General features: G+C 34.1%; 1 long non-coding RNA gene across 1 annotated transcript in view; it reads left to right on the top strand.

The window, feature by feature from the left end:
• LOC129484817 (uncharacterized) overlaps positions 1-8,221 on the top strand; it is a 251,257-nt gene extending 243,036 nt beyond the window's left edge. Inside the window, exon 5 of the long non-coding RNA XR_010121395.1 lies at positions 7,275-8,221. This is a non-coding gene — a long non-coding RNA (uncharacterized lncRNA). The remainder of the gene's footprint in view (positions 1-7,274) is intronic.
• Positions 8,222-14,295: the final 6,074 nt, after the last annotated feature.

Raw genomic sequence — 14,295 nt, 5'->3', positions numbered from 1 at the left:
TTTATGTTTGCTAAACAAAGTTTAGGGATCCTCTCTCAATGTCATTCTTGTAAACAATAATCTGTTCAATTTTTTTATTTTTAAATATTATTTTACATATATTCATGTAGCTCATTAGAAAATTAATATAATCTTTTCAATTACAATTCATATATTCCAGATGAGCATTAGCAAGCAGGAAACAATGAGTCGCGAATGAATAAAACCTTTATGTAACTTTGTTAAGGACATTCAGAAGACTTGAATAGACCAAAAAACAAATGTACTGTTATTACCAGCTTTTGCAATATTTAAACTGTATTTGTTTAAATAGATCTGCTTTTTGTTTTTAGCTTCCGGTCAGACTTTACAACTGCTTTTTAAATCCTGTGACCTCTGGACAAGAGTGAAATACCAAGCACTAAGAGAGGCTAGAGTCATTCTTCATCAGGAACAAATGCATTCTAAACAAGGTGATTGGCAAAAATCTTCATTTTCTTTTCCTTCCATTGACCTCCTAGAAATGAAAAGCCCTCCTGAAAACAGGTGGTCCAGAAAATCTGCAGATAATTAAGCAAAATGAGGCTTGTTGACAGCTTGGCATGAAATGTGAATATTTAATTACATTTTAATGACAATTCTTATTATTTTACATAACTATGATAGGTGATATAACATGAGATTTGAGACTGCCAATACAAATTTTAAATAGTTTTTCTCAATATTTATAAAAAATCAAGTAATAAAAAGCATATTTAGACATTAAATGGCTTGTAGAGGTCCCTTTTTCATACATAGTGCTTATTTTCATTTTTGTTATCTCTCACAGCACTTCTATAATTATTTAAAATGTCATTGTCTTGTTTCAAGGATAGCTAAATAGGAAAAGTTGTTCTGGCTAAAATTATGTTGATTAGGATCCTCATTAACATTAGGCAGGCATTATTTTTGAGCAAAACACAAATTAAAAAGACTTATACAAGTCTTTTTAAAAACTTCATTTGACTTTATTGGTTAAGGAGTTTTAATTCTGTGGTAACTTTAACAAGAATTATAATTCTTGTTTGTGCTTTAATATAAATGTAATGCTTTAAACTGCTGGTAAACTTAATTCCTTCAAATTCTATCTAAATTATCTTAAGCAACTTAAATAGATGAACTTGAATCCAAGCTTTTCCCAATGTGATTTCAACCATCTGTGAAAATATTGTACCATATAATATCCCTCATTTATCCTAATTAAATCTTATGTAATAAATCATCTCCTTGTCCAATAAAAGTGCTACGATATTTTTCAAACAAGGGTCATAAATTCTAAGGTATAGAAATGAATGTAATTTAATAGGTTATATTTTAACATTTATAATAATTTTAAACATGAAGAAATAAAATGTATGCTCTTTTTTAGAGTAAATTATAAGTAAAAGTATTTTACTTCAAGGGAAGGGTAAAGCAGCTTAAATTTAGGAAACACAGGTCTATTTGGTGCATAGCAAGATAGATTGCATTCATTTTTCTTTCTGGTTATAACAATATAGAAATTGCCACAAATCAGCTAATTATTATTCCAAAAGAGAGAACATCCAACTGGCATATGTTCCAAATGGAGCTCAGGCATTTTCCTCTGGACCTGATGGCTCTCCATTTCCATCAGTGCTCTCCATCTCTGTAAGTCATACTACCATCTTGCATTTGTTCATGCTGAAATCTGACTAATCCATATCCCTCCCCTCAAATCCTATCTCCTACCTAATCCCATTTATTCTATCCTGTAACTATATCTTAATTATATCAACCCTCCTCTATATCCACTAGCCCCTAGTAAGTCTAAACATTACAATTTGTCTTCCCCGATATACTTTCCCTTAGTCCCAAGCCATTATCCTTCCTATAGGCAGCATGGTTTTTTAAACTGTTATGCTGATGAACCAGTTTGTAAAACATTCTGGCTTTTAAAAAAAATAAGCTAAGCAAATATCTCCATGACAGAGAAATGCCAATTCTAGATATTTATCTGAGAAAAAAAAAACATGTGCTTCTTTTTCACTAAAAGCTTTGTATAAGAATGTTAATGATAGCTTTATTCATAATCGCCAAAACTGAAAACAGCCCAGGTTTCAATCAACAGAAGAATGGAGAGACAAACTAAGATCCATTTATACAACAAAATAGTACTCAGCAATTTAAAAAGAACTAATGATACACCCAACATGTTCGTATCTCAGAAATATAATGTTTACCTAAAGAAGTCTTACACAAAAGAACATATGCTCTTTGACTTGATTTATCTGAAGTTCTAGAATGGGCAAAACCAACCTATGGTTATGTAAGAAAAATCAGAACCCTGGTTGTTAATGTAATTTGAAGGGGAAAGTGGGACCAGAAATTGACTGCAAAGGAGCAGAAGGAGATTTTAGGGGGGATGATGAAAATGTTCTATATCTTTGTAGAGGTTCAGCATTGCACAGGTCAGGTTTATGCATTTATCAGTGCTCATAAAAAGATTATGAATGATGTATTTCACTCTGTGTACAATTCACTTCAAAAAATATAAGTAATCATGAACAAATTTTGAGCTCTAATGAATTATATGCATGTTGAAATGCTTAGATATGAAATGCACTGATATCTAAAGAAAACTCTGAAATGCATTAGACATATGTGATTAAACTGTTATGTATCCCAATTGTGGTGATATGACATGACTCTGCTTTGTCAGAGCATAGAACTACATACTAGAAAGGGCAAATTTTATTATATATAAGTTACATCTCATCTTAAAACCCTCTTAAAATAAGATAGATTAATAGATGGCTAATTGAATGGATAAATAAATGGGCTACATCAATGGCAGATTGGATAAAGAAAATGTGGGACATATGCAGCAAGAAATACAATGCAGCCATAAAAAAGAATGAGGTCATGTCCTTTGCACGAGCATAGATGGAGCTAGAGGTCATTATCTTTGACAAACTAACATAAGAACAGAAAACCAAATACCACATGTTCTCACTTATAAGTGGGAGCTAAATGATGAGGACTCACGGACACAAACAGGGGAAAAGAAGATACTGGGGCCTACTTTCAGTTGGAGGGTAGGAGGAGGGTGAAGATAGAAAAACTACCTGTTAGTTACTATGCTTATTACCTGCATGACAAATAACTACTGGGTACTAGGCTTAGTACTTGGGTGATGAAATAATCTGTACAACAAACCCCTGTGACATGAGTTTACCTATGTGACAAACCTGCACATGTACCCCTGAACCTAAAATAAAAGTTGAAAAGAAAATGAATGGGCTAAAACAAATATAGCAAAGTATGTACAACTATAACATCAAGTTGATGGGTATGTGGAAGTTTACAATAATTTCAAGTAGTGGTTTGAAAACATTTTCATAACAAAATGTGGGGGAAAATATGTAAATCTGATCAGGTTGCATTATTCTCACACTTAAATTTTTATAATGACCTGGCATTATTTGGGAGGTTTACTCTAGAATTACTAACAAGGTATAAATGTTTTAATTGACTGCCTCTCCCTGAGCCTTAAATCTCACAGAAGGTCATTTCCTCATCATACACCATAATCTAATCATGCTCTTCTTTGTCAATTTTAAAAAGATGCAGACCATTCTTCCCAGGGCCTTGTAATTAAATAATGGTGTAAATAATTGTGCAATTATCTGTCTTATCCAGTAGTTTTTAAAAACCATTAGATCATGGTCCACTAATATATCCCTAGTCCATAACCCCAGACCTAGCCCTTGGCCTAATGTGAGTACTCAGTAAATACATTTCAAAATATGAAAACTGACTGAAGAGATAGTACCCTTGACTTCATGTCAAAGTGAATTATGGATTACTTGTGTAGTCTAACCATTATTTTATTTAGTATCCCCTTATTCTTAGATGTGTACTGATTTTGAGCAATAATAATGAAGTAATAGAAAATAAGTTCTTTAAAAACTATCATTTTTGGCCAGGCACAATGGCTCATGCCTGTAATCCCAGCACTTTGGGAGGCTGAGGCAGGTGGATCACTTGAGGTCAGGAGTTGGAGACCAGCTTGGCCATCATGGTGAAATCCTGTCTCTACTAAAAATACAAAAATTAGCTGGGCATGGTGGCACATGCTTGTAATCCCAGCTACTCAGGTGGCAGAAGCAGGAAAATGTCTTGAATCTGGGGGGCAGAGGTTTCAGTGAGCCAAGATCACACCATTGCTTGCACTCCAGCCTGGGTGGCAGAAAGAGACTCCATCTCAAAAAAAAAAAAAAAAAAACTATCATATTTGAAAATTATCAATTGGCAAACTATCCCAGGTATTTTATTTTGTTATAGCCAAATAAATAATTCTGAGAAACATTTCACCTGATTATACATTTTTATTTTAATATTTTAAGGAATATATATAAATGTGTCTACTCAAACATTATTTTTCATTTTATGTAAATTTAATTGCTTATCATATATCATAAGAAGGCTATAAATTTGCATTTTCACATGAAATAAAAAATAAGTTATCCTTCCAGAGAACAGCAGGGGGAACTCAAGAGGATATCTACTTACTGGTATAACTACAAAGCTTTTCTAATTACAGTATAGTGTTGGAGCAACTTGCAGGATAATGGCTAATTTAAATTGATGTATAGACATATCCCAGGGCTTCTGGTATTGCTGTAGTAATATCAGAAATTCAGCTGAGAAAATGAAGAAGAGTAAAGTCTCCATTGTCCAATTTTCAGATGTATGCTGAAGAAATTAAGTCGGTGGACATTTCTCTTTTTAACATAATAATATCAAGAAAGCAAAAGAAAAGATAGACTAAGAATAAAGAATTGTGGAGTAGTCTTCCAGCTGAAATGTGTGAGAGGATAAAGACAGTTTTGAACACTGCTAAAAGAAATCAGAGATGACGCAAACAAATGGAAAAACACTCCATGCTCATGGATTGGAAGAGTCAATATTATTAAAATGTTCACATTGCCCAAAGCAATTTACAGATTCAATGCTATTCCCACCAAATTATCAACATCACTTTTCACAGAATTAAAAAAAACAATTTTAAAATTCATATGGAATCAAAACAGAGCCCAAATAGCCAAGGTAATCCTAGGCAAAAAGAACAAAGCTGATCGAGACCATCCTGGCCAACATGGTGAAGCCTCATCTCTACTAAAAATACAAAAATTAGCTGGGCATGGTGGCACGCAGCTGTAGTCCCAGTACTTGGGAGGCTGAGGCAGGAGAATCGCCTGAACCCAGGATGCGGAGGTTGCAATGAGCCAAGATCATGCCACTGCCCACTGCACTCCAGCCTGGCGACAGAGTGAGACTCCATTTTGAAAGAAGAAAAAAAAAAAACTACAGGTATCACATCATTGCGTCATTGCACTTCAAACTACACTACGAGGATACAGTAACCAAAATAACATGGTACTGGTATAAAATTAGACCAATACACCAATGGTATAGAATAGGGAACCCAGAAATAAAGCTGCATACCTGTAACAAACTGACCTTTGACAAAGTCCACAAAAATAAGCTATGGAGAAAGGACTCCATATTCAATAAATGGTGCTGGGAAAATTGGCTAACCATATGCAGAAGAATGAACTGGACCCTTACCTATTACCATATACTAAATTTAACTCAAATAAATTAAAGACTTAAATGTAAGACCTCAAACTATAAACATCCTGAAAGAAAATCTAGGAAATACCCTTCTGGACATCAGCTTGCCAAAGAATTTATGACTAAGTTCTCAAAAGCAATTGCAACAAAAACAAAAATTGACAAGTGGAACCTAATGAAACTAAACTAACGAGCTTCTGCACAGCAAAAGAAAGTTATCGCTAGAGTAAACAGACAAACTACAGAATGGGAGAGAATATTTGCAAAGTAAGCATCCAACAAAAGACTAATATCCAGAATTTATAAGGAATGTAAAAAAATTAATAAGAAAAAAAATCCCATTAAAAAGTGGGCAATGGACATGAACAGACACTTCTCAAAAGAAGACATACAAGCAGCCAACAAACATTTGAAATGTTAAATATCACTAATCATCCAGAGAAATGCAAATCAAAACCACAACGAGATACCATGTCACACCAGTCAGAATAGTTGTTATTTTTTAAAAAATCAAAAAATAAAAGATGTTGGTGAAGCTACAGACAAAAAGGAACACTTATACACTGTTGGTGAGAATGCAAATTAGTTCAGTCACTGTGGAAAGCAGTTTGGAGATGTCTCAAAGAACTAAAAGTAGAATTACCATTCAACCCAGCAATACCATTACTGGGCATATACCAAGAGGAATATAAATCATTCTGCCGTAAAGACACATGCACATGTATGTTCATCACAACACTATTCACAGTAGCAAAGACATGGAATCAACCTAGGTGCCCATCAACAGTGGATTAGATAAAGAAAATATGGTACGTATCCACCATGGGAATGCTATGCAGCCAAAAATACGAACAAAATCGTATCTTTTGCAACAACATGCATGCAGCTGGAGGCCATTACCCGAAGCAAATTAACACAAACAGAAAAGCAAATATCACATGTTCTCACTTATAAGTGGGAGCTAAATCTTGGGTGCACATGAACGTAAGGACAGGAACAACAGACACTAGGGACTCCAAAAGGAGGGAGGGTGGGAAGGGGACAAGGGCTGAAAAACTTCCTATTGGGTACTGTGTTCACTATTTAGGTGACACAATCAGTAGAAACCCAAACTTAGCATCTTGCAGTATATTCTTATAATAAACCTGCACATGTACCACCGAATCTAAAATAAAAATTAAAAAAAGGCAGTTTGAGATTATGTAATTATATGTGAGGAGATTTTTCTCACCTATAAAATATGAAGGGTTAATGTTTTTGTAACATGTATAAAAATGTTCAAAGTTTTATAAAATCTCAAACATGGGGTTAGAGGTAAATATCAGAAAAAAAGCTTATTATTTCACTTAGGAAGTCCCCACAAAGAACTCACAGTTGAAAGTATTAAAAATTATACACAATTTAATTCACATTACAATTGCCTGTAATAACTACACATTTTTTCACTGGGTGAAAATTAGGTGCAAGAAGAACTTTTAAATTGAACATTTAGCTATGCAGGTTAAGTCCCAACAAATTTCAGCTGGAACCGCATGACTGAGCTGAGTTTAACCTCGTGATTTGAAATGAAAGAAACTGGGAATTATATTTGCAAGATTTAAGAATAGCATGTAAGATATTTGCCCAGTGTAATTTTATTTTATTCCTCTATTTTGCAGGGTTATGAGAAAAAGCAATAAAAGAAGACATCAATTCTCAAGTGAATAATTTCTTCTATAGAGCCTGCTAAACAACAACAACAGCAAATGATGAGGAGTAAATTTACTTCTTTCTTCTCAAAACAACAAAAATATCTTCATTAGAAACAAAGCTCACGTTTTCATACAAATCTTTATATTCAATATGCTACGTTTTCAGGAGAAACAAACAGAAAAATAAGGATTTACCTAGAATGTGTTATGTAATGTTCTACAAAAGCCTCACAGGGTAGTATCATAATGGTGATTTTGTTGCAGTCTGTATTTTTTTGGAAAGTTCTTTGCCCAGAAAATCAATTGTGTAGTTCCTCAGATGTGATCAGGCTCAGGGATACTAACTTACTCTAAATTAAATTAATGAGAGACTAGAATGTAAAACAGAATACCAATTTATTCATTTACAATAAGAATTATGACTTTATTCTGACCAGAAGGCACTCATTGCCATGATGAAGATATGCTTTTTCTAAGGCAGAACTACATGGAAACTAAAATACAATATTATTCAAGGAATCAATACCAGGAATTTGGATCATCCTAGGCAGCTTCTCAGCTGAGGCCATTCTTCTCCCAGAAAGACACAGCCTTCCTAAACAATATTACCCCTGGTTTTCGGTCAAAATATTCTGTCTCCTACCTGATGCTGTGCATAGTGACAATTATTGTTCTGTTCATTTTTTCCAGGTCCCTATGATGAAAAATAAATCCCTCTTCAAATATATTTATAAAATTTGTTTGATCACAGTGTGGTCCAAACCAGTAGTCACTATATGTGACTTTCCATGTCTTTGCTTTCATCCAGTAAGTGTTGAATCATTTTCTACTCACAAAATCTACATGATTCCATTTCCAAATCCTTTAAATAGAGGTGTTCGGAGGAGCATCTTATACTACCTGTAGATACATCCTTAGACATAAAGAATCCTTTAGTCCATGAAATCAGATTTACTTTTGGATGAGACCTTGTTCTCTGCTCTGTTCACACTGCTGTCTCTGACTGATCTTACTCCATGTATGCTTCAAATGAGCCACAGAAAGGGCTTTTAGACCAAAGCAGTAGTGTGAATTGTGAAAAAACATCAGGTTCCGCAAGAAAGCAAGACGGAGCTTAGACTCTCTGTAATGAGGAACAGTATTCCTGCAAGATATAAAGCTGTCTTCTACTAGGAAGATTCCAGAGTTAGAAACATGGAAAGCCTGGTTAAAACAAAGCTAAATAATGTTGTATGGAGGTATGTGTCTATAACTCTAAGAGAAGACAAAGTATTGTTACACAGTAATCTGTTTGACTATGGAATTCTGTTCTTGTAGAACACCTACTAACAGGCAATGGAACTAGGGTTTGGGGGGATACAGCTTAAGTATCAACATTTGCATTCAAATATAAATACAAAAATCAATTCAATAATACATACAAAGGCTTTGGGTCTTCTTTATTGCTGCTCTCCCCACCAGGGAGTTGAAGTTGATTGAAGGAGCAGCTATTAGTAGGAAACTTGTAATAATTAATAATAAATAGGTGGTACTGATATCAGAGAGAAGCCATAAACCCTGGTTCTCCAAGTGTAATCTGTAAACAACCTGTATCAAAATCATCTGAGTTTCTTTACAAAGCTGCAGATTCCTGAGACTCTGTGTATGTTTACTGAATAAGAATCTCTGAAGATGGACCACAGGAGTGTGCATTTTAAACAGACTCACCATGATACTTTTATGTATTTTAGAATAATTTTTTTAGAATAATTTTACAATAATTTTTTATGTACTTTAGAATCATTTTTAGAATAATTTTGAATTTTAGAATAATTTAATTAGAATTTTCATTTATCTTAGGAAATAACAAGGCATTTAGATTCAAAACATTTTGGAGACCACCTGGCATCCACCATGCCCTGGGATTTAGGCAATAATGTCCCAGTCAAAAAGAAAAAACTTTTGTAAAGATTGCTTCAGCACCAGTATATATAAGTTTCTCCAATATCTCTCCAAAACTTCCTATCATGTTGTATCCAAAGAGGTTTGTCATTACACAATGACACATATTGAAATCCTAAAGAGTGTAGATTGTATATAAACAGAGAAAAAAATACATTCTTATTTCTTTTCTATTTTTCTATTTTATTTCCTATTTCCACAATCCAAAAGAAAGCTATAAGGATCCCAAAGTTATAAAACTTAGCAAACTTTCCAATTTGATTATCTGGGAATAAAGTAAATAAATCAAATTTCTGGCCATTCTAGGATAACCTGAAAGAATATGAGACAATTTAAACCTTTAAATTGTCTTAAATGGTCAATTTAAACCTTTTTGTTCAGCATTTGCTTAAATCAAACTGAAGCACACTTCCCTATCATGAATGTTAAGGCTTTATAACTTCAGATCTCTACCATCTTATCTATATGTTATGAAAGTAAGTATATTCTTTTCCACTCCTCTCACTCCCTCAAATATTTACAAACATAACCTTCCAAATATTTCGACTTATCTGATCTTTCAGTTTTATGTTGAGAACATTTTTAATTTTTGCATTGATGGGTCTTCATAAAGCTCTAACTAGATCTGACCATAACTGTCTTCTCTGCTCTCAGACCCCTAACTGATTGTTAGTTTCTCTAATATCACTTAAATAAACTATCTGAAATTAATATTTTTCTGTAGTTCTCTGCATTAAAATGAAAAAAGCCTTGAGCAGTATAGAAAATATTTATTAAACTTATAATTCCTTAAGTTTTGATTTTAAGAAAAGTAATTTAATGTTCAAGAGGAGCAGTATTTAAATGGGATCACTGGATAGGTGTGTCTTTAATTTGAACGCAAATAAGCCAATTATAAAGGTGTTTGGATAGAAATGAGAAATACTGGATGAACTAATCAACTGAATCTGCAACCTTGAAAATCATAATGGCTGTAGCTAACAATAGTTGAAAAATCGTTATAGCCTAGCATATTATATTATGCATTTGGTATTCATTAATTTTTATAACAATTTATTTAAGTACATTAGTATCATCCCTATTTCAAAAATTATAAAGCTGCATTCAAAAATGTTAAATAGCCTGTCCAAGGTTATTTAACAGGTCTACTCATTCTAAAAAAGTACAGATCTAATTCTTATTAAGAAATCAGCATATTAATATTCAATGTGATTAATCTTCTAGGAACTTCAGATCCCAGATTCGGTTGTCTGGTTTCCAAAGGAAATTTGCATGTCTAGCTGTGTGTGTAAGCTATTGGCATTTTTCTTTAACTCATAATTATCATCTTCAGGTAGAGAAGTATAGCATCCCTGTTTGTGAAATAAGGGGTAGGACTCATCTGCTCTTCATACCTCTCCAGCACCTACCCCCACTTTTCTGGGTAACTCCCTGTTTTTAAGGATTTCATTGGGGGAACGTCATCTCTGTGGAACTGGAAATCAAGGGAATACCCAAATGGCCCAAAATAGATCCATCACAAACGCAGTCATAAAAATTTAAATCTTGAGTGAGTGGCACAAGAACAGAAAATGATAAAACTGAATATTAAGATTAATCTTCCTGGAAGGGCCTATCTGTAAGTCAGACTGCACTCTTCCTGTCTTTCCATCAGCTTTTTCTTCATTGGGTCAGTTTCTGTTTCAACTGAAGAACCCCAACCAAAACACCTGTGAAGAAACTGTTCAGAAGAGTTACAGATGCTTTGATTACAGGCCGGGCACTGTGGCTCACGCCCATAATCCCAGCACTTTAGGAGGTCGAAGTGGGCGGATCACTTCAGGCCAGGAGTTTGAGACCAGCCTGGTCAACATGGCAAAACCGTATCTCTACCAAAAATACAAAAATTAGTCGGGCATGGTGGCAAATGCTTGTAATCCCAGCTACTTGAGAGGCTGAGGCAAGAGAATTACTTGAACCTGGGAGGTGGAGGTTGCAGTGAGCTGATTATGCAATCACACTTCAGCCTGGGTGACAGAGCAAGACTCTGCCTCTAAATAAATAAATAAATACAAACCAACAAGGTGACTATAGTCAAAATTATTTATTTGTACGATTAAAAACAACTAAAAGAGTCTAATTGTGATTGTAAGATAAAAGATAAATGCTTGAGGGGATTGATACCCCATTTTCCATGGTGTGAGCGTTATGCCTATATCAAAGTATTTCATGTAACCCATAAATATATACAACTACTGTATATCCACAAAAATTTGAAAAACAATAAAATAAAGCACTTGGTTATTCCATGGTTGTAAAAAAAGTATAAAAATTCTCTGCCCTAAAAAGAATAAAATCTAATTGGAAAGATATGGCATATTCATGTACAAAAACAAAAACAATGCAATTCATCTTTTTTTTTTTGAGACAGAGTCTCACTATGGGTCCAGGCTGGAGTGCAGTGGCATGATCTTGACTTACTGCAACCTCCACCTCCCAGGTTTAAGTGATTCTCCTGCCTCAGCTTCCAGAGTAGGTGGGTCTAAAGGTGCAGCAACATGCCTAATTAATTTTTGTATTTTTAGTAGAGATGGGGTTTCACTATGTTGGCTAGGCTGGTCTCAAAATCCTCACCTCAAGTGATCCGCCACCAGCCTCAGCCTCCCAAAGGTGTAAGCCAGCACGCCCAGCCTACAGTTCATAATTGAAGATACTTTACAGTAAATATCAAATATTTGGATTTTTAAATACAGAAGATTTTTCCGTTGTTCAGAAGACAAGTCACTTGCTGCAAAGATGGTAAGGAAGGTTTCATTTTCTAGATGGACTTCAGCTGGACACTTAATTTTTAATAGGGAAATGGTATGGACAAAGTTTTAGCAGCTTGAATGCATTAATCTTGGCCTGGAATGTATTTAGAGAACCAGTTTAGAAAAAAAGAGTGAAAGATAGTACAATGCAATTATATTAGAAAAGCCATGTGTTGATTGGGTATATACCTGGATGTGTAGTGACTGGCTTAGCGACCTAGCTTACTTTCATGAGCCAACCATTTATTCTACATACTAGGTGGGGACACTTGGAAGAGGGAAAAATTGTAATAGCCAACTATTTGATGTCCTACTGTCTAACATGGAGGTTTAATGTGAAGCTGCCTGGCATCTGGAACCGAGTTAAGCCAATTAAATAAATAAGATAAAAGAAAGGTGCACTGTCACACCATAATAATTTACAAATCTTAAGACTGCTTTCTACCTTCTAAATGTAACTGGGACTGCTCAGTGTTGGTGAGGATTTTTTTGAAATACTTTCTCTCAGTCACGACTAGAATCAGAACCTCATAGACATCAAGATAGATAGAATGATAGATTAATAGATAGACATCTTACTTAAACTTCAGAGACCACTCTTTAGGAGTTAACAAATTTAAGCTCTCGAGTGTTTAATTTTTAGACAATAGTAAAAATATGAAATTCTCCTTGGCTCTACATAATTATCATTATTCAAATTTGCCTTAGACTGAGTACTAGAAGCTTCAGATACCAGTCACTAGTTATGTTCTGTGTCAGCCTATGAACAATTTATAGCTGAATTCTGGGTGGTTGTTTTTTGTTTTTTTAATTACGCAAGCTGTTCTAATAGTAAAAATATTTTATGGTAACTCGGGTTAACAATCGATCTATAGTCACAGGCACTATATTAGCACTGTATCTTTTGATCTTTTTGATAACATGGCATGATATTTGTTAATATCCCCATGTTTCAAACGAGGAGTCTTTTCAGATGTTATTTTTTGTTGATAAGAGAGGTTAAATTCAAATTTTTCTAAGTCTGAAGTTATTTTTCAGCACACATCACTTCTAAACCAGACTTACCATCCCTTCACTCTATCCACCCTTTCTTTCCCTCACCCTTTCCTGTTAATTTGAAGAATCTGGTGCTTAAGAGCACAGACTCTGGAATCAGACTGACCCCAGGCTCAAGTCCTGGCTCCAACATTTACCACAGTTGGGACCATGAGAAAATTAACTCAGTTTCTCTAGGGTTCAGTTTTCTCATCTTCAAGACGGGTGGAACTAGTAATTATGCCCATCTTGTGTTGTGAGGAGTAAATTCTGAAGGATTTGACACAGTCTCTAGAACATGATTATTTAATGAATGTCAGCTATTATTACTATTCTTGATCTCCATATTTTCATTAGCAATTGAATTGTTCTTTTTGTCATAAACCCTGAAGTCATTCATTCTCAGCTTTTTCCTTTTTCTTACCCACTACAACAATTACTTACAAAGTCTTATTTCTGAAATGATTCTTGCCCATATTTTACCCCTTACAGTTTCTCAATCACAGATAGAAATCTGGTTCTCATACCTCTTTCCTAGTTATTTCCCAAATCATGCCATTGATTTTCCTAGCCCCTGTATGGAGATTTCCAAAGCGAAATTCATACATTCTGAGGACTGCTCACGATAAGCCAGTACAGCATGAGAGACAAATATTAAAACTTCTACACACAAAAGTAGAAATTAAAATAGATGAAATAAAACACCTGATTTTTACTTTTGCATGTGTTTTAAAATGTACCAAATGTTATTACAGTAGTTATGGGGGTTCTGGAGATGTTGGTTAAAGGATACAAAATTTCAATTAGATAAGAGAAATATGTTCTAGAGATCTATTGTACAACATGCTGACCGTAGTTAATAACAATTTTTTTTATTCCTTAAACTTGCTAAGAGAGTAGATTTTAAGTGTTCTCATCACAAAAAAATGTCAAGTATGTATGGTAATTCATATGTTAATTAGCTTGCTTTAGCCATTCCACATGTATACATACTTCAAAACATCACATTGTCTGAATATATACAAATTTGTCAATTATAAAATAAATAAATGTTATTACAGTAGTATAAATATATGCTTGATGAGTAAATATGCATATGTTAGAAATGTCTCAATAACTACTGTTTTGCAATGGATGACCAAAACGACTCTCTTGATATTAATACAATCTCTGTACAATAGTACACTTAATTATGCAAATTTTGTATTACAATGCCATACAAA

This window comes from Symphalangus syndactylus, chromosome 6 (assembly GCF_028878055.3).
Source record: "Symphalangus syndactylus isolate Jambi chromosome 6, NHGRI_mSymSyn1-v2.1_pri, whole genome shotgun sequence".
Lineage (NCBI taxonomy): Eukaryota > Metazoa > Chordata > Mammalia > Primates > Hylobatidae > Symphalangus > Symphalangus syndactylus.
The sequence above is the reverse complement of the archived record's forward strand: the minus strand, read 5'-3'. Positions and strand labels throughout refer to the sequence as shown.